The sequence below is a fragment of the Diorhabda sublineata genome, chromosome 3, assembly GCF_026230105.1.
Source record: "Diorhabda sublineata isolate icDioSubl1.1 chromosome 3, icDioSubl1.1, whole genome shotgun sequence".
In the NCBI taxonomy this organism is placed as follows: Eukaryota; Metazoa; Arthropoda; class Insecta; order Coleoptera; family Chrysomelidae; genus Diorhabda; species Diorhabda sublineata.
Genome location: NC_079476.1, coordinates 19,248,324 through 19,269,310, shown reverse-complemented (window position 1 = coordinate 19,269,310; position 20,987 = coordinate 19,248,324). Strand labels below are relative to the sequence as shown.

Sequence of the window (20,987 nt, the reverse complement as noted above, 5' to 3'; positions counted from 1 at the left end):
TACAATTTTTACTTGTATCACTAACAGAATCCACGGGGGATACAATCCCTTGGGTCACAGTGTATATGATACCCCAATATCTACATATATACAACAGAGTACACTTCGCTGTTCAATGTTCAATTGTCCACATTCCTTTTATATGAAAATCAGTTAATAATAAACTAATTTCTATAAAAACCTATAGCTTATCAAATAAAAACAAAAAAACTATAAAAAATGTTCGTTGCACTTCCTTCGAACTTGGAAGAGCATTCAAAGTTTATTCTATTGATCATTTAATTCCTTGTGTTTACTGATGTTGCATATACTAAGCTTATACATATTCACAAAAAAAAGAATCCATTGTATTTAATTCAGGAGAACGTGCTGGCCATGATGGAAATCGAACAGTGTTGTATATCGTTATATCAATAGATTGAAGATTTTTGCAAATCAAATTGTTTAATTAAACACTGTAGAAGTTATTGACAATGGACAAATTAATGAATACTGATGCTGGTAGACAAATAAGATGAATAATGGAAATTTTAAACGTCAAATATAAAAAAATATAATAAAGTTTTCCTTAAAACTACAAGAAAATGGGTTAGAACAAGCTGAAAAATTTAATTGCACAGCTCCAGAATTACGTTAAGTGGCAGGAGAGGCCATAAATAATTTGCTTTCAAAAAAGTCCCTCACCGTTTACGAAAAAGACATAAGACATTGCGATCACGGCGCAAAAATATTGAGCTTAGTCTTTTTTAAATTCTAAGTAAAGATAAAAATTTATCCACCTTGTCAAAATCATTATACATTTGATGAATTTGATTATTTTCCACTTCGTTTAGAAAATCATTTAAAAAGTCGTTTTTTTTGTTTGACACTCAACAGTGACAGGTTGTCATTGCCAAAACTAAAACTTTATCGTATGGTACTGAGGCTCAGTACGACACCCGTTTGCGTATCATACTATTTTATAGAAAAACAGTTTTTATTATCATAATCACTATTATTGACAATATGTATCAATTAGACAAGATGAACTTGAAAAAAACTGCTATTACTTGCGAAACATATTTTTCAAAATTTCCTTTGCATATTTTATTTGCAATCTATAGAACTCATTCTATTCAAAATCAACTACGAGGCTTGGTACTGAAGATTTTAGAGATTACAACACTGATATGAATATGTCAAATCTCATATCGCCATCATAAAGTTTGATCGCCATGTGACATACCGTGGGATTGAGACATACTCAGGCATTAGTTTCATTCACATACATTCAATATTGTATGAGCATTTGGCTGTCAGAAAGATTTGTTCGCATAGACTGACAATCACTCAAAAAGCTTGTGTCGATTAGTGCTGAAAAAATTCAATCTCGGTACTTCTAAAGACTTTTATAAGTACCGACAGGCGACGAATAATCGATAAATGCTTATGAACCCGAAACTAAGCAACAATCGACTGTATGTGTCTTTCAGACGAGCCAAGTCCAACAAAAGTGTTCAAAAAGATCAAGAACACCAATCGCAGTAGACAACTCATTCTGCACCACGACAATGCGAGCTCTCACACAATAGTTCAAACAAAAAAGTTTTTGAACAGTCAAAACATCGAATTGATGCGTCATCCGCCGTATTGTTTGGCACCCAATGATTTCTACTTATTCCCGCAGATCAAAAATAAAATTTTTCTACACCTGAAGAAATGATTGATGCGTACAAATCACATGCTTTGGAGGTACCTCAATCGAAATGGAAAAAATGCTTCGACTATTGGTTTCAACGCATGCGATGATTTTTTTCACAACAATTTACCTATATAATGTATAATCAAAATAGTTTTGATGTTTAAGCGATAATCAGTTCAAATTTCAACAATAAAATAATATAATAAATTTCAATAAACTCTCAAAATTGAAATAATTAGAGTTGGTTCCACTTTAACTAAGAATTTGTGCAGAAAAAATAACTGTAAAGGATTCCAGTGTATCTGTTTCTCAACTTAGGTTAATAATGGGAAATAGGATTGCAATAAGTAGGGAGAAAGCGGAAAAAAGTTTTAGATCGGAAGATGTATGGGGAGAACTTTTTAAGGGGTGCATTTTGAATACAGTAAACAGTTTGCGGGAACAACTTTAGTCTTTTGACTATAGGATTTGAAAAATCAATATAAAGAACACGTTTGAAGGAAAATTGGATAAACTTTAATTGTTTAAGGGACATTCCAGCTTGGAAGGGATGCGTTTTGTTGCAATTGGGAAATTTTCGTTATTGCTCCGACTTGTTGAAAATAGTTTCAAAAAACACTTACATTTTTTTTTAATTTTCGAACATCCACATATATGATATTTGGACGAGGAATATAAAAATTAAGGCGTACTAAAATTACCTAATTTTTCTGCACATTTCTGTCATTTCCTTCCTTATAGGCTTTAATCATTAGAATGTTGGTTGATAAAACGATACATATTCATACAGGATATTCTGGGACTTGATGTAAAAATTGGGGAGTATAGATTGTTTTCCATTGCCTGGACTATATCTCCGTTGAATCATGTACATTTTCATTTATGACAATGCATTTCAGATATGTAGAGTTTTGTACTTAGATATTCCAAATTCCATGGATTTGACACTCATTTGCTGCGTATAGCTTGATGTCATCCATGTAGAGAAGATAGTCCAGCTGGGGTTTTCGGTAGCTTTGATTTGAATGATGTCTCAGAGTTATATAGGGGGTTAGTAAATTGTTTCGCTAACTCCTTGTGAACTCTTTGGGATTTCTTATACCAGTAGTTTCGAATATAATCAACTTCCCGTGCTTTCCAGTTCTTGGTATTTTCGAATACATCAGTGATGTCCTCATGAAAATTCATCGTAACAATGTTCATCAGCAGTTCTTCGGCTGCTATCCAGTCGCCGTTACTCTTATAGTTTTTGGTGGTCGACTATAATGAGAATCAATACTTTTGCAACGTCTGTTTCGATGGCATAAGTTGGTTGTTGTTATCATCAGACGTAGCTCCAAGTTTCCTGTGAAATACTTTTTTGTTGCTATGAAAAATGTTGTTTTGTTGCTTTTTATTGTGCACTAGAATTTGCTTTCAACTTCTGTTGAAGCAAAATAATACTAACGCAAATATTATTGATGTTCTGGATGTTGGATGCAACGTTGTAAGTCCCGTTGCCATCAGGATGTTTTGTTGATGTTATTGGTACTGATCTTTGCCACGTGTATTTGCTGATAGTCTAGTAGGAGTAATGCAAAAGCCACACAATAAATAAGTGAATTAAGCAGCTCGAGCCTCAAATTCCGCTAATGCCTCTTGCGTTTCCAATGATACTCCATCGAAGCTATTTGGTTGAGTGTTGTTTTTAAAACCGGAAATGGTGTGATTGTCAGTGATTACCTCGCCTTCTTCGCCAATGTCTTTTTCACCAGCGTTTTCATCTTGCTCTGCGAGTCAGGAAAGACTTCTCCTTGTATTTGCTGCAAGATGGATGCTGGAATTAAATTGTTATTCACAGTACTCTTTCTCTGGTCTGATATCTTTGTTCTATCAATTGTTGCAACTCTGGGTACCTCTCAAAGAAATCACGGTAAAGGGCATATCGGTAGGTAATCAGATCGGTGTCTAAGCTGGTTGCTTTGAAGCAGGAGCTTGTAATCAACGAATTTAACTCAGTGGTTCATTTCATGCGTTTCCTAGGCAATCCGGCTTTTTAATTCGTAAGTTCATCAACTTGCGTCGCCGTAGAAATAGGAAGTGAAGATTTATGATGTGTTCCTCCATTGTGTTGATTATAACAGACACCCTATTCGGCTGTGGCTACTAACTGAGGGAGTGTGGTTCATTTCTCGAACAGAACCCACTACCAAAATGCTAAATGGGACAAGAGGTTATGGTGATACAATACTCATTCACCTTTTACTCTGTAAATTATACATAATAATTTTTGCATCTTAATCCTTCTGTTTGAGAATAGAGAAGATAAGAAAAAAGAAAAGGTGACCAAAATTCGAAAATCATATTTTATTTTTACAATAAAAGTGAGTTTTTCAGTTTTTAAAAACAAAATTTGGAAATTCGAAAATCAACGCTCACAAAAATAATGGGTATACTGTTTAGGTTAATTATTATTATTATTTAGAATACGCCCTACACATTTTCTATTACTTCTTCAAAGACTCATTACCTGTCCTTCGCCCCAGCTCGATTGGAATCAGAAATCTCCCATTCGCCTCACTGCATGAAACAAAAGCCAGTTGGGCCTACATAAAGCTTCGAAATTGAAAATGTGATGGTCACGAAGGGCCAATATTCCCTACATAGAATTTCACAGGAGAGCTGGCCTCCCTTCTTCACTTGTAGCCCCTCGGGGCACATACCGTCCACGAAAAATAAGACAGTTTGTTTGTAATTCGTGTGTGCTTCCATTGGTGTCCAGTGAATAATAAAAATAGTGTAAAACAAAATAAGAGGGCTTTATTTCCTTTTTGTTGCATATTAAATTTATAATGCTGTTATATTGTATCAAACGCGACTAAAAGATTCATTGCAAATTGTTACGTTACAATTGTTCTTTCCTAATCACATTTTAATACCTATACGATTTCTATCCTTTTCAATCGACACAACTCTTCAGAAGTACAAATATATGATAAGACTTTTTTCGATTCCAATTGCAAACTATTTAACTTATGAAACATAATAAACTTTATACGTCAACGACAAACTACAAAAAATAACAAATCTTTACATGCCCTTTATGTTTGATAACGGCATGTATTCTTGGTTATTGAATTGAAGTTCTTAATTATATTGTGTCGTAAATCCATTCCATATTTGAAATCGGAATTTTTCCATTGAACTAGCAGATGCGTGCACGTCCTTTTCATTTCATGCCATTGATTCTCTATGGGCTACGGGTCAGGACTCTTGGTGTTGACAATACCACCTATTAAGTATAACCGCGTTATATCTCTGACCGATATCAACCTCACACCATAACGACGGTCAGAAATTTAAATTTTTTTTGCAACAATTCGGATAGAATGTCTTTTACCTGTACTGATTCCAAAATAAGACTAATCACTAATTTTATTTCAAATTTGTATGGTATATGGTCGTTTTCAATTTATCTTTCTTTTGTGTTGAGGTCAATAAAAGTTATACTTACGCCAAACAAAAAATTTATTTATTTATTTTATATTTATCACCTTGTATAGCTCTTGTATGACCAACTTCAACTTTCTTTCTCTTCTCTTCAACTTTCTATGTTATATGGATCTTGAAATAAGCCTTTCAACAGTATCACTTTATAGAGCCCTCAACTGTAAATATGCGATGAACTGCAATTTTTGAAATGCCTACTATGTCTGCTAGCTCGAGCTCTCCAACTTAATATCCTTTCAGCTCAATACACTTTTCCCAGCGATGTTCGATACGGTCAATACCCTTTTTATAATAAGAATCGTCAAATTCCTCAAAATAGACATTAACTGCCGATATAACAACTTCATTGTTGGAAAATACTTGACCACCGAGCTAAATTTGGTGAATGTGTGAGCTGGTGCATTGTCTTGATGAAACAGCACTTTCTTTTTAGCTAAATGCGGATGTTTTTGCTAGATTTTATCGCTCAAACGTTGCAGTAACGCGCATAACACTCGCCGTTGTTAGTTTTTCCTTTTTCGAGCTAGACAATTAAAATTATTCCACGATCATCCTAAAACACCGACACCATGACCTTGCGATGGAACGGTCTTTGTCTTCTTTGCAGCCGGTTCTCCCTTTTCAGTCCATTATTTTTATTGTTTTTTTGTTGCGGGTGTGAAGTTATGGACTAACGTTTCATCCATGGGTATGAAACGGCGCACCTATTCGACTTTATTTTTGTGAAACACTCGATGGAAACATCTTCATGACGCTGCTTCATTGTGAGGTCACGCGGCACCCATCTTGCGTACAGCTTTCTAATGTCCAAATTTTTAATTGATGTGCGATATACCGCATTTTTTGAATTGCCTGCTATGTCAGCTAGCTTGCGCACTTTCAGTCCACGATTATCTAGTACGGCTTTGTAGGTTTTCTTTATTTCATTTCTGGAGTCGTCACCTCATTTGGTCGATCACTACGATGTTGGTCTTCTCAGATTGTACGACCTCGTTTAAAGTCTGCTACCCAATATTTCACTGTTGATATCGAAGGAGCATTCTCCCCCAGAATAGAATCTAGTTAATTTTTTATATTGTTTCCGTGTAAAACCTTTCAAATAAAAGTATTTTATCACATAACGATGACCAATTTTTTGCATGTTTATAATTCACACGCTCCTGTCGAAGCTGATAATAAGAATCTTCCAAGCATTAGAAAAAATATCAATTTTATTATCTAATGATTCATGATATTATTGAATTCTTATTAAGACAGTGATTTATTTATTAGTTCGAGTGTACGCTATATAAACAGCAGTGATTAGTATGTGCCGAGACTGGAAATCTGTTCGGTTCGTAAGATGCAATTTTTAAGTAGTTTACTCCATCTTTGGGACTATCTAATAACTAATTAATTAACAGTTTGCAAGTACTCATTCATTAATAATTCGGAGGTCTTTCTATTGAACAATGATGCTCTGAACAAACTGGATATAAATTTCTATAAGGGCCAGATATTGATCGAGTTCAACCATAAGACAGAGCGGTTGATTGGAATTATGTTTAGTTACTAAGATATCAAACAGTTTGAAATTAGATCGAGCTATGCAGAGATGCTCCAATAATATTGTAATCCACAGAGGTTCCTCTACGATAAAAGTATAACATATATAGGGTGTTCTTTGAGTTGATGTAAGAAATTTAGGTTATTTAAAAGATTGACAGCAAACTGATATTAACCAATAAAGTCGCTTGCAATTTTTAATTGAATATTACGTGGTAGCTTATTTGACAGTAGCCTACTTCTTTCTTAAGAATGTCTCTTTATGGCAAGTTAACCAATCGAAAAAACGATTGAAACATTAATTTTTGTTATCTTTAGATTGTATAGGTTGAGCCTGTAAAAATTACGAATTGTTAACCATCGGGCATGAGCCTCCCCTGGTCTTAATCAGTAGTGTAGGATTATTTATTAGTCAAACACTCTATATGTACATACGTAAGCATCCATTAAAAATTCATAATAAGACAATGTATAATTTAGACAATATACGTAATACGTAAATATAAGTTCTGATTACGCAACTTCAAATGCCTATAACTCAGAAACGAAAAATTTTTTATGTCACAGCATTATTTTAAATAGATTATTCAACCATTTTCACAGCATTTCCAGATTATTATTGTATTCTGCTATTATCAATTGATAAATAATAAATACTAGCTTCTTAAGAATCAACAGCCTGATCTACAAGATTATTTTCAATTTAAATGGAAACCGAACAGATATTTTACCCGAGTGAACCTAATTTCAATATTTGAGCGAGTATTCAAATTTATTATATAGGTTATTATCCTCTTTTGCAATATATTCTATAGAATATTTGAAATAATCCTTGGCGAAACTCGCTTTCACGCCCATGAGAATATGCAATGCGCTTAATTCGTTTATATACCTCTGTTGTTTCAGTCTACGAAAAGTCGAATTAAGAAGAGTAAACGTTGTAAGTGAAATTACTTCGACACAAGTTTATAGGGCTGCTGCCCAGGAAAAGCGGCTGTATGGGCGAAAAGAGAAGTAATAAGTTAATGAGGAGTTGGGGATAGACAGATATTGCTATCTCTCGTAAGCAGAAGGTTGTAAAAGGTAAATCGTTAGAATCTTTGTTTGCTAGGGGACGAAAATGAGCGTGCCAAAAGTACGATGAGAAAATACTATAGTGAAAATGTTGATTCTTCGAGGGGTCCTAATTACGTTGTTTTAAGGTAAGTTATCAATTATTTGACAAAACTTGGAAGTTCAAAGTTTGAAAATTTATTATTTTCAACTAGAGTGCTGATTGGTTCTAACGACAATGTTGATTAACTTAAAACATACTACACATCTAGCGCAATCTTCAGTGTTTTCCACGTAGTAGATAAATATTTTTCGTACAAACTCGAATATAATTTTTTTAATGATGAAGTACTAATATTTTGAATCTAGAAGGAAGTTACTTAAGCTTAAGATCCAAGTATTCAAAGAATAGCAGCCCAAAGCGCTAGACACAGTGAAATGTCTAGATCTAGAGCTATGAAATGAAATAAATAAATATAAGAATATATAAGAATGTTCCATTTTTTGGTTAGAAAATTTACAAGAACGGCAGATTTGCAACATAGAGACTTAGCTCAGCTCCAGACGTCTAACAGCAATCTAGAAATAATACATATATGAGTGAAGTTCTTCATTTACACGCTATAGACGCTTTTCTCCTTACACTGATTCATCAACTTATTTAGAACTACATTAGGTAATTAAGAAGGGAATTGGTGTTTTGAAACTATAACTATATAAACATTGAACAAACATTGGCAAAAAAATATACTGTCCTTGTACAGTGGAGCAGCTAGAGATGGCGGTAGTTTCTTGAGGAATGCCGCTGTACTAGAAAGTACATAATCTATACAGCATATGTTCCAAATTTGGAGATGCCACGTTGTTTAGGATTTGTTTAGCAGTCTGTCATAGAGAACGTTATCAGTGAATTTGTTAACATGGAAAAATTGGTCATCGTTATGCGATATAATACTTTTATTTGAGGCATTAACCCAACTAATATAAAAATTGAAGCAGATTCCATTCTGGGTGAGACTGTTCCTTCGTTATTAACAGTAAAATATTAGGTAGCAGAGTTTAAACGAGGCCATACGACTCCAGAAATGTTGAAAAAAATCCACTAAGCGGTACTGGATGATCGTCAACAGAAAGTGCGCGAGCTAGCAGACATAGAAGGCATTTCAAAAATTGCGGCACTTCACAACTGGCAAGATATTTTCCCCAGCTTACACATTCGTTATTACAATGGCCAAAATTAATGAATTAAAGTTTGAATTGCTACCTCATTCACCATATTCGCCAGATTTAGACACCTCGCGGATTATTTTCTGTTTCCAGACATAAAAAAATGGCTCGGTGGTCAAATATTTTCCAACAATGAAGAGGCAATGTCGGCAGTAAATGACTATTTTAAGGTGCTTGACAATTCTTATCACAAAAAGGGTATCGAACTTATTGAGCATCGCCGGGATAAGTGTATGGAGCTAAAAGGAGATTACGTTGAAAAATAAATATGATTTTTTCAAAAAGTTTTTTGTTTTCTTTATTTCTGAGACAATCTACAATTAGAAGCTCCTACCAACAAGACGTGTGAGTTCCTCAGTCACATTTTCTCGAAGAAATACAAATCAAATGTGGCATTAATGTTGCGAAGTTTATGTACACTGTGATTATAGTCGATACCTGGGAATGCATGTAATAAATCTACGTGGCTTTCATTTAGATTCTAGAAAATTATAGAGAATTGGTTCTGAAGAACTAATCCTTTTACTATATTGAGGCAGCACGTCCTTAACAGCTTTACAGGAAGATACCGCGCTACCTGCATTTAAATATGGTAGTACCACGACTAACGACTAAAGGGACTTATGGAAGAGGGTACACAATTTATGTTGGTGTCATGGTACTACGAAGAAAAGGTTGGCTAAGGAGTACCTGAATTCAAGGAACAATTATTGATATCACAAATACTATCAACAGAAATGAATTTTTCAATTTTTAATGTCAAATATGCTCATGATTTTATCCATATCTGTATTGTATATTTAGTTGAATTGAATGTGTCTGTCCATAATAATACCTTATAGATAACTTCCAATTCCTAAATTCTTGAAGTTGAAGCATTTAGAGAACTTTTTTGTTATTTTGCATTAATCATCTTCAGTTAATTAGAAAATATATCCAATTCCGATTATGCACTTCTAGAAAACCTGTAAGACTTCATTGGAAAATTATTTATTGATAATATTCAAACTAACTGGGAGAATTAAACTTGTCAGAAATGGAACCAGTTCGTTATCATATTATCTTCTGGTCAATTCACAACTGTAGACTCAAGTGAATACACAAGATATTCTATGTGCTTCCTCGAAATTTCATTCAAACGGTGAATACACAAATTCCTTTAGTACATATTTCAGCATTAATTGGCAATGCGAAGATTACATCGTTTTTTTGAACGCTGAAAATAAAAAATATATCCCACATGTGGACAGGTTCGTACCTACTCACAGTCTTAAATGCTATAGAAAATATGAAAATCAATACTTTTTCTCCGGAGAGAACTTTTTCCATGGAATATATCAAAAAGTGGAGACTCATGTAAGGCATATACAATATAAGATTAAGCTCTGAAGGAATGGTCACCGAATTAAACACATTATCTCAAATAGATGGTACTAACAAAATTAGATGATTTGCGTTTATCTTTTTTGTGTGATTCTTAACCGTTACAAAATCTACTTTCGAAATATTAAAAAAATTAATACACCATGAAAATTGTAGCTTTAAATTAATAAATTAATAAAAAATTAACAACTGAACCAAAATAAAACTGGATAAAGTGCAGTATTTTCTTCATTCTTCATCAGACATCACTTTTTCCCTCTGAAACTTTTTTATTATTTGCGAGCAGCATTTATCAAGCCCTTATCTTATTTAGAATTAGACTAAAAATCTCATCTCTAAATCAAAGTTTCTGGACTTCATCAATTTGAACTGTATGTGATAAAAATACCTTTTTGACATAGGCGTTAGAACTACGCAGGACACAAAGGTTTTTAGCGTGTCCAAATTCACTTCTTCGGCTCTAGCGTGAATCTAGTTCCATTTCGCCTGAATATCAAAGTTGAACGCTTACTAATTAATTCTACAATAGAATGATTATTGGATACATGATCTACGGACTTTTTTTTTCAATGCACAGTGCAGTGGCAGCTTCTAAAATAAATTCAAAAGAAACATCTCGCTCGCGAAATGGGTCCAACTACAATAGAATTTAAAAATCGGCGAATTCGCGCGGCGCCTTTGTTTTGTTTTTTCATAAAGGGCGGACGCGCCTTTGATGAAGGTTTTATTATAGAAGGCGGTTTATTACAGTATTCCTTTCAAATAATTTTTAGGAAAGTCGATTCATTTATTTCTTCTGTTTCTTTTTGTATTGTATAAAATAAGTTTATTTATATTTATATAATCGTAGTGAATAGAACGGATTAGTAGAGTGAATTATTATAAATAGTGTATATATAGTATGTAAATAAATTAATAACGAAGTAAGTGTTTATTAATTCACCCCACGAATGGAAAGAGTGTAAATAAATACGAAAAATGTTACAGTGGCAAATGTTTTAATAAAAAATATGAAAATCAGAAAATGCATTTTGAAAAACGTTTACATCTGCTTGATTCTTAGCCATCCTCAGATGAGAACCAAAAAATTAGATCTTTTAAAGGTTTCATAATTGCAAAGAGTTCGGTAGCTTTAGTTTAAATTTTCTGAAGAAGTCTATTTGGTTTATCTACGGTGGTGCATATATTAGTAAGAAAATGAGGCGGTTTCGAAGGGTCAAATGCTTGTTGTTGCTCTTAGTCCAAATCTTCTAATTTCTTTCATCGCATTTGGGTCGTCTTGGTCTGTATTTTGGCCTCCTCTACAAAGTCTTAGCATCATTTCTCCCATTACATTTTTATTGTTTAATTTTCAAACCCGGGACAGTTTGTGTCCCAGGAACAGACAAGGCGGGACACGGGACAATCGAAAAGAAATCGGGACTGTGTTATGGTTGGAGACCGTGGTTGGCACGTCCAATATTATTCTAAAGTTCAAAATTGAATAACTTTAAGCCGCATGGCATTTCCCAATATCTCTTAGCGTTTTTTACTACAGTTACAGTTTGTTACAAGTTACTACACCAGTATCGTAGATCAAATATCAAATAGATTTGCTAAGGTTTTACATTAACTTAAATGGTGATTCTACTTCTGTAATCTGACCATTATTATAGAATACGATTCACATCACAGGGAGGAGTATTTGTGTTCGGAAATCCAAATAAAATTTCTTTCATAGTCTCAGATTATTTAAGATCCTGGCGCAATATGTGTATGTAATTATTTTTTAATCCCTACAAATTACTTTTATCCATTTTTTGTTTTCACGTCCTTAAAAGGGACCGTAAATTAGTAGGGAAAGCCGTAAGGCATAAATTCAAACTGTAATACCCCAAATGTTTTTGTCTTTTACTGGTACCTGGCTAAAATTTATTTTTCCATTAATATTCCCGTTTTTATCTGGGTCGGGCGGCTTTTCTCCCTTGACGAAGTTAATTTAAATTTTTATTCATTTAAGACTCTAGACTGTGCTTTGATCAATAGGAGGCATATATTTCTGAATTGATAATTTATTATAAATAAATTAAAATGATAATGAACAGACATACAACAATTGGAAGAGGAAATATCAATATGAGGATAGTCCCAGAGCTACCTGGCCCAAAGAGTCATTTTATCAAGTCTGGGAACAAAAAATATTCTAAGGGAGGCGTATAGGGTGCATGAGGTAGAAATTCAAACTTTGATTCATTGTGGTGCATTGTCTTGATGAAACAGCTAAATATGGCCGTTTTTGCTTGATTTCTTCGCTCAAACGTTGCAAAAGTTCATATAATAATACAAACCGTTGATAGTTTTTCCCTTTTGAAGATATTCAGTGAAAAGTATCTCACACACATCCCAAAAATCGACAGCCTGCAGATAGAATGGTCCCCTTCCTTTTCAGCCCATTGTTTTGATTGTTCTTTTATTTGTGAAGTGATGGGCTCTCGTTTCATCTATGGGTATGAAACAGCGCAAAAATTTGGCTTTATTTTTGTGAAATATTGCCAAATACTCGATTTTTAAAGAAAGTATTGTTTTTTGCATTGCTTTTGGTGACTTTCAATTTCACTTTAAATTAATGAATAGTGATTTATTTCTAGTACATCATTGCCAACGAGAAAGGACATTTCTAAACATTACACATAAAATCTTATTTAGGAATAATTCTTATTTCAATAATGAACACATACATGAATAGTTTCCACTTGGGAAATTTGAAAATTGCTCATACATCTATTTGCAGTCATTAGTTAATTCATTATAATATAAATTTATTTGCACTTTCCATAATTTTTTATACCGGTGTGACTTTCCAAATTCTTAAAAAATTTGAATTAAAGCCGAGTTGTTTTGTGAAATATATAAAGTCGTAGAAAGAGAAAAATAGTTTTGATGACTATCAAAAAAAGTTCAACAAACTTTATTCTTCTTATTGTTTCATGTCATCTACCTGAGACAAATCTGGTAAGGCAACGTTTGTGTCCAATAAAACCAATAAGACTTTTATAAGAAAGTACTAGAAAGAACATTGACTAGATTATTTATTATTCTTTGTCAGCTTTTTATTTTCTAATAGTATTTTTCTTAGATTCAAAGGGTCAGTATCCTTTTACAATTTGACTTAAATTTTTTGTCAATACATAAAGATGATAAAGTAGAATACAGTAATAAATTACAGTAAGTTCTATGAAACAAATTTATATTTAGCTCAGTGGACAAACATTTTCCAACAATGAAGATGTGATATCGGCAGTTTTGAGGAGCTTGCCGGTTCTAATTATAAAAAGGGAACCGAATATCGCTGGGAAAAGTGTATGGAGCTGAAAGGATATTACGTTGAAAAATAAAATTTGTGTGTCGGCCTAGGTACTTGTGGGATAATACTCGTATGTATTTTATTGGATTAGAAGTTTTCAGGACTCTAGTTTGTATCGATTAGATCAAATTAATATTTGTATTACAATAATAACATGATTGAGACATTGATATATCCTCTAGAATTTATTAGTTTTCTATATCATTCGATCGAACTGAGTGTCAAAAAAAGGTTTTCTACACTTTATTTATATTTCTTCAATACTTTTGATCCTCACATACAATTTACTATAGAATGGGTGGAATGAACAGCAATTAATCATGTTTGATGAAACTTATATAAATACTGCAAGGCAAGTGTTCTTTATAGTCTGGGAGCCGTCATATCAACGGAAATTTGATGTGAAGTTTATTACTATAATTCAAACATTTTTTATGTTGATCGACTGGATAAATAGCAAGTAAGACAACAAAAACAGGCGGAATTAATGATAGGAAACATTACAGAAAATTAAATATGTAATACCACCGCCATTTGTCGAAGATTGAGATAATTTTGAGGAACGTACAAGCTTTATTGTTATGATAAATTGAAGAGATAGCCCTTAATAAGTCAGAAACGATAAGGTGCAGGGGTTAACCAAGCAACACTACTAAAATAACCCGCATACAGCTAAGATACATACCAGTAAATAATTATTTATTATGATTTATAAGCCAGCGATAAATTGGAATCATTCTTTTTTATTTATTTAGAGTACGTCACGCACATATAAAACTAATAGGTATGTGAAAATTTTACAAAAATATTGTGAAAAAAAATTGGTTGGTTGATTTTTATGTTTCAGACTGGTAGATCAAAGATTGAAGCTAAGACAGGTATAGGGTGAAATTATATTGATTCTAATTTATCATGTAAAAACAAATAATACATATACTAAAAATATTTCATTGATAAAAAAATATATTATTCACCCAGCTTTTACCTACTGAGATGACAATCACATTACGAGGCGCATGCTTTGTTAATCATATGAATAATAGTCATTATATGTCAAATGTTTACTATACTTTATCCTCAATTAACAATTAAATTCAAAACTCCTATAAAATTGGATGGCCCAAGTTAAACAAGAAGTCTAAAAGTTTATCGTAAATAGAAGTGCGCAAAATCAAATATTAGGTGCATGTATAGTTTTTGAAAAAATAAAAAAAAAGGTCTGACAGGTTTTTAATACTTGACAATCCCTATTTGAATAAAAATAAGTTGGTGCCTCATGTTCCATATAAGAATTTAAGTGCTAATTAAGTGCAACAGATTCTTCTCAACATTCAACCATCAGAAATTCCTTGAATTCCTCCGATGACCTTCCTAGAAGTGGTGGATCTTGATGAGACCGTTGCTTGTTCCAATATTAATGATAGTATTTGAAATCGAAATTAAATTAAGTGCAAGAGTTTTCTATGAAGAAGAATTTTATATCCAACTTTTAACCATCAAAAATTCCTTGAATGACTTATTGCGATGACCCCACTAGAAGTGGTGGGTCTTGATGAGACGGATGCTTCTTCCAATATCAAGGATCCTATTTGAAATCAATTCGATTTGTATTTTGTCCCTTAACTTATAATTTATCTCATCAAGATCCACCATTTCTAGTACGGTCATCGAAAAAAAGTAATTCAAGAACTTTTTGATGGTTAGAAGTAGAATGTAAAATTCTTTTTGACAGGAATCTGTTGCAATTAATGAACACTTGGATCCAAGTTTTAAAGACCTGGTAGATCTTTTTTTTTTAGTTTTTCGAAATTATAAATGAACCTAATATTTGATTGTTTAGTCTATTTTTTTACTGTAGCCAGCCGATTTTATAGAGGTCAAGATTCCAAGCATAAGAAGTTGGATTAGTAGTTAACTAGGAATAGAAATGAATACTATTCAATTAGTTGGATTCAAATATCGTTAAACCTGACCATGATAGGATATGTCTTTTTTCTTGTATATGAAAAATAACTAATTGTTGGATTGAGGTTATAAAATATAAATATTGGAAAACGTGAATTGATAATTCACAAACAATTTCTATTTTAGAAGAAAACTTTCAAGCCATTTCAAAATTTCCAGCTTTCAGATTAATTGTGACTGTCAGCTGAAAGACACAATGGTAAATTAGCTCAGACTCACGTTTTCCGGTATGTACCATCCAATTCGCTCTATAATATTTGACACTTTTAACACGAAAACTGATGTTTCAAGACGCCTACTTCATTAATGTTAAAATATCTTTATTCAATGATACGTGGGCATTTTTATACGATTGGTTCCTGTCTTCAGTAAAGAAAATGACGTATTTCGAAAGTATGCTTTGAACAATAGCGACTTGTGATAACTTTTAAACAGGTATTTATGAAATGTTTTTGAAAGGAATTTCAAAAGCGATTTAAACATTTCTGATTTAATTGAGAGGCATAAATGGTTTTGGGAATATCATAGTAACAACCTTATTCGAGTTCCACTTTTCAAGAAGTAAAAGGACTAAGAAGTTCAATTTGAATTCATCGTCAAAATTGACAAGCAATATTGAAATGTATCTGCTGTTCATTATGATCATCAATGCTTACGGAAAACTTTTATTTAGAAATTAAATCAAATTAGATATATACAGGGAAGTGAGCAGATGACGTTAAAATATATGGGACATAAAAAAATTTCTCATACGACCCTTCGTTTTTAAGTTACAGGCCTTTGAAGTTGCGAAATCAGAACTTATGTTTAAGTATATTTTCTAAATTATACATTCGAATATTATAAATAAATTTAATAGATAATTACGTATCTGTTTATTGTAATTGGGTCAGAGAGAACAGCCTTGGTATTCATAACAGTGATTTTGTTTAAATCACACTATATATATACATATTCTCTTGAAGAAATCATATTGATTTTATATTTGTTTTTAGGAATAGCTTTTTTCTCTCATGCAGTACACAAAGATTTTTCGTTAACGAATAGCGGAAACTTCTATTTATATCAAAATAAATACTGAATAAGTATTTACGAAATATATTTTTATGTTTTAATTCTAAAATGTTACTCCTCCATTCCTAAGAATGACCTGTCTTCTTTCTTCAATTTCTAATTCTTTTTTTCGTCAGTTTTCTTTCTTCTTGAAAATCTTCTTTTGAATTTTTGTGTTAATCAGAATACTAAAATGACTTCCATCCAATTGTCATATGGCTTTTGTATTTCTTGAATCGATTTTATGGTTATTGCAATTTTATGAAGTTTTTTAAAATCCATTTTACTTAAATTCGGTTTAAATTTAGCTAAATTTGACTGTTTAAAAACTTTAAATCTAATTTTAGCAAAATTATTGACTTTCCTGTTTTGATTTGTATATTGGTTGAAAAGATTTCTTTTTCTATTTGAGCTCTACAATTTTTGTGGAATCCTGATAATCATCAAATCACTAACATAACAGTTTGTAGGAGAGCGGCCATGTATTATCAGCGTTGCCAATTTCTTTTATAGGCGATCTGAAAGATGAGTCCTTTTTCTTGTTTCTTCGTAGATTGTAGACCTTCGCACCACGTATTAAAATTCGGAGTCGAGTTTTTTATCGCGACATAGCGTATAGAATACACGACGGCACGAATCCTACAGTGACTGCGCCAATTAAAATATTACTCTCGAAAAACTATTTTTAAAAAAACTTAATTCACCACCAAAATAAACATTTAGAAAAATATATTAAATTAATTTCCTCAATCGAATTAACAAAATGTTTTTAAACCTCTAAAGACCCTTCTGACAGCCTTCAGTTACAAGTTCAGTTACAACTGAGACAATCCTAAATGGTTTCAAGGCACCATAAAAAGAAACAATTAGAAAAGAAGTAAAAGCAGGAAGCCAAATAAAAAAGAGCTGAAGAAAGGAAACGTAAACAAAAGGTGAAGAAAACAATCACCAAAAACCTACTTTAGACTAATCAAGCTCATCTCATAGCAAGAAATGGGAAGAAAGTAGTGATAGCATGGATTATGTTCAATGACAAAAGGAGGAGTCCGAAGATGAGGTTGAATATGAAAGAAGTCAATTCAAAGTGAAAAGAAAGACAAACATTCTTCTACAGATATATCTGTTTGGTTTGTAACGAGAATGATATTGAAGTTGTTTCCCTAAAATCAACAAGTGACATCAACATCTTTTAGACTTTTAGAAAACGATATTTCTACAATAAAAACTGAAGATATTATTAAAAAACTGAAACAAACTAGAATTGCAAAATATTGATGATATAATAAAAATGAGGTAGATATATTTGAAACCTAAAGCCTATTCTTGCACCCAATTTGATTTCCTTTTTTAATTATATTTTATGCCTACTTTTGTAATAACTAATTTTATATAATCATGTAATAAGGAAACAAGTTTTTGTCAGTAATTGGTGTGTCAATCATTGGTACTTGTCAATTACTGGGATGTCAACAGTTGAATAATAGGTATCAAGTACTGGATCTCCAAAAATACATTTAAAGGCCATAAGAGGTTCCAATTGCGTCAATTATTGGTGCCATTACCTTATTTTATTTCCATAGGTAGGTTCTTAATGCTTTGTTTGGAAAATACTCGGTAAAAAGTGCTCGATTACTGAAAAAGGCGTGTCTTCGTGTATAAATTTATTTTTTTATTAAGTAGCTAACATTATCTAACTTCAATGTAGACATTAGGTAAGAAATTGAATTATTCAACATTATACTTACAGAACTGAAATAGAAATTGTGTTTTTAATCCGAATCAAAATAAATAATGAATGTATCAAGTCACTCTATTTAATAATCCAAACAAGATCACTAAGAACACCTCACCTCACACAATTAAAGGTAAACCAGACACTTAACAAATTTTTCTACATTACGAATATCGACATTTTTCTATTCTATGCGTACGAACCCAGCGATTTCTAGACACCAACTGCCGTTTTGTCCTTATCCCTCTCTTATACTGATTAAATCAACATCGTGACGGTATTGGTTAGAGTAGGCGGAGCGCGGCAATTCAAGTGGTGGAAGGACAGACTGTAATGTTTTGGTGAGTACTTCTACTTGTGAAATATAGGGTGTATTTTATCCCCATTCCCATGCTTAATTGCACCTATATTATCATCATAATAATTAAATGTCTTGTCTATGGCTACCTGTGGAAAATGCAGAGTTGCCATGATGTATTATCCGAGATGCTCAAGATTTTTCTTTTGTGCACAAAATAATGATTTTTGGAATGACGAAAGTTTCTTTGGAACAAAGTTAACTAAGATAAGGCTTATTGTATTCACTGATCGTAAAATATAGAGTAGGCATATTTTGATACTCCAAACCCATAACTTAACTAGGAAATTTGGTAGATTCTTTGTTAAGAAACTAACTATTTTATATCACAAGATATTTGAATGAATAAGAATGAAAACTTCGCGATCTTAACATCTCATGTGCGTGTGGCAACCTTGCATTTAAAAATACAGGTAGACAGTTCTCCGAACAAATTCCCTCAATAAAACGATAATCCGTCCACATTTGACTGACCGATACCCGAACCAGGAAATACCAAGTAACCTCCTTAATGTCCAAGTAGCATACAATTATTTCTCCCCATTATACCTGACTTTGGGAAAAACCAAAACCTTCTACCTGCTCTTTATTCATTCTGTCTGGAGTTCTCAGCGAAACTGCGCCAGAAACTTAGCTCCTGCGACGTAGTTTAATCTTTCATATTTTTTCGCGTATATAGTTTTGTTGATGTATAATAGTAGTTTTAAATCATCTAACTTTGTTTATTTTGCAACCTCTCCACTACCCTCGACACTAAGACTAGTGTCTCTGAAAGGTCAGAAATTGGTTATAAAAGGTCAGGTTGATTTTAATAATTAGTTAGCGCTAGAAAAATTTTTAAGGTCATTGACTAATTTTAGCCTCATTCGCAATTTCCATCTGTCGAGAAGCATGCGCTGATAATTGGTCTACTTCTAATAAATATTTTGTAATTGTAGTAACGCGCATGCTCTTTGGGCAGGTTAATTATGGCTGTGAGCCTGTGAGCACTTACGCACAGCTGTTTACTATTTACCAGATGGAGTGGACATATTTTTCACAATTTTCTTTTGTTAAAAAAAATTTAGACATGTTATGGGTGCTATCAAATTTATAGTATGCTCCGGGACTATTTGCAAAAAATTCGGAAGTGATAAGATAACGTGAAAATAATGATGCGACATGAAAAAAAAATTCCTTTACGACCCCTCGATTCTGAGTTGTAGGACTTTAAAGTTGCGAACTTATATTTATGTTTTTTAAATTATACATTCGAACATTATGAACCATTGGGCATGAGCCAACCCTGGCCTTTAAATAGTAGTGTAGAATTATTTATTCCGTCAAACACTACATGGACATACATAATCATTAGTAGTAAGAGAAAAATTTTTTATGTCATAGCATTATTTTTTTACGTCATCAACTTACTCCATTATATCATGTACCTTGTAACGATACTCTCACTGTTTATATAGGACAGACATCTCAATATTTAGAAAATAGATTAAAAGGTCATCGACACGATAAAAATGTCAAACCATGAAATATTAAAAAAACTAACATTCATTTATAGGAATCAAATACAAGAAATAGAGATTTTTTAGAAATGGTTCACGTACATAGGAACCAGAAAACTCTTAATTATAAAAAGATCTGAACAATTTGAGAAACAATTATGGTTCTATTTATATATCAATATTAAAATAAAACCAAAATCCATTTATCAAGTATTTTTGGTATTTGAACACAGCATCATTTTTTGATAAGTTATAAAGAGCTTCCAGTTTACTACAGAATGAATAGAACATATTTGTTCAAATCATAACTACAACAATAAAAACAAACATAAATTTCACCTTAAGTGACTATAAGCAATAATTCAACTGAACGTACACCAATATTTGATCTTCCCACGTGCGCTCAAATCAAACTCAAACTATAATTAACCTATAGTCCAGTGAATGAATATTGACCAAGTTCAGCAAATTCTGTAGAATGTTCACAAGTTTTAATTAGTAGATTCCGAATGGTACTTTGAAATTCTGGAAGAAATAGATCAGAAAGACTCCCGAAAAAGTTTTCCGTCAATATCTTAAAAATATATAATTTAGAGAATTTTCATTTATATAAAGAATTATATCAGTTCTTTGTCTACAAAAGTTGTATCAATGTTATT

The 20,987-nt window shown here is 32.4% G+C and overlaps 1 protein-coding gene across 1 annotated transcript in view; it reads right to left on the bottom strand.

The window, feature by feature from the left end:
• Positions 1-18,727, bottom strand: part of LOC130441137 (discoidin domain-containing receptor 2-like) — a 442,354-nt gene extending 423,627 nt beyond the window's left edge. Inside the window, exon 1 of the mRNA XM_056774687.1 lies at positions 18,485-18,727. The gene's annotated coding sequence lies outside the window, so the exon portion shown is untranslated. The remainder of the gene's footprint in view (positions 1-18,484) is intronic.
• Between the last annotated feature and the right edge of the window lie 2,260 nt (positions 18,728-20,987).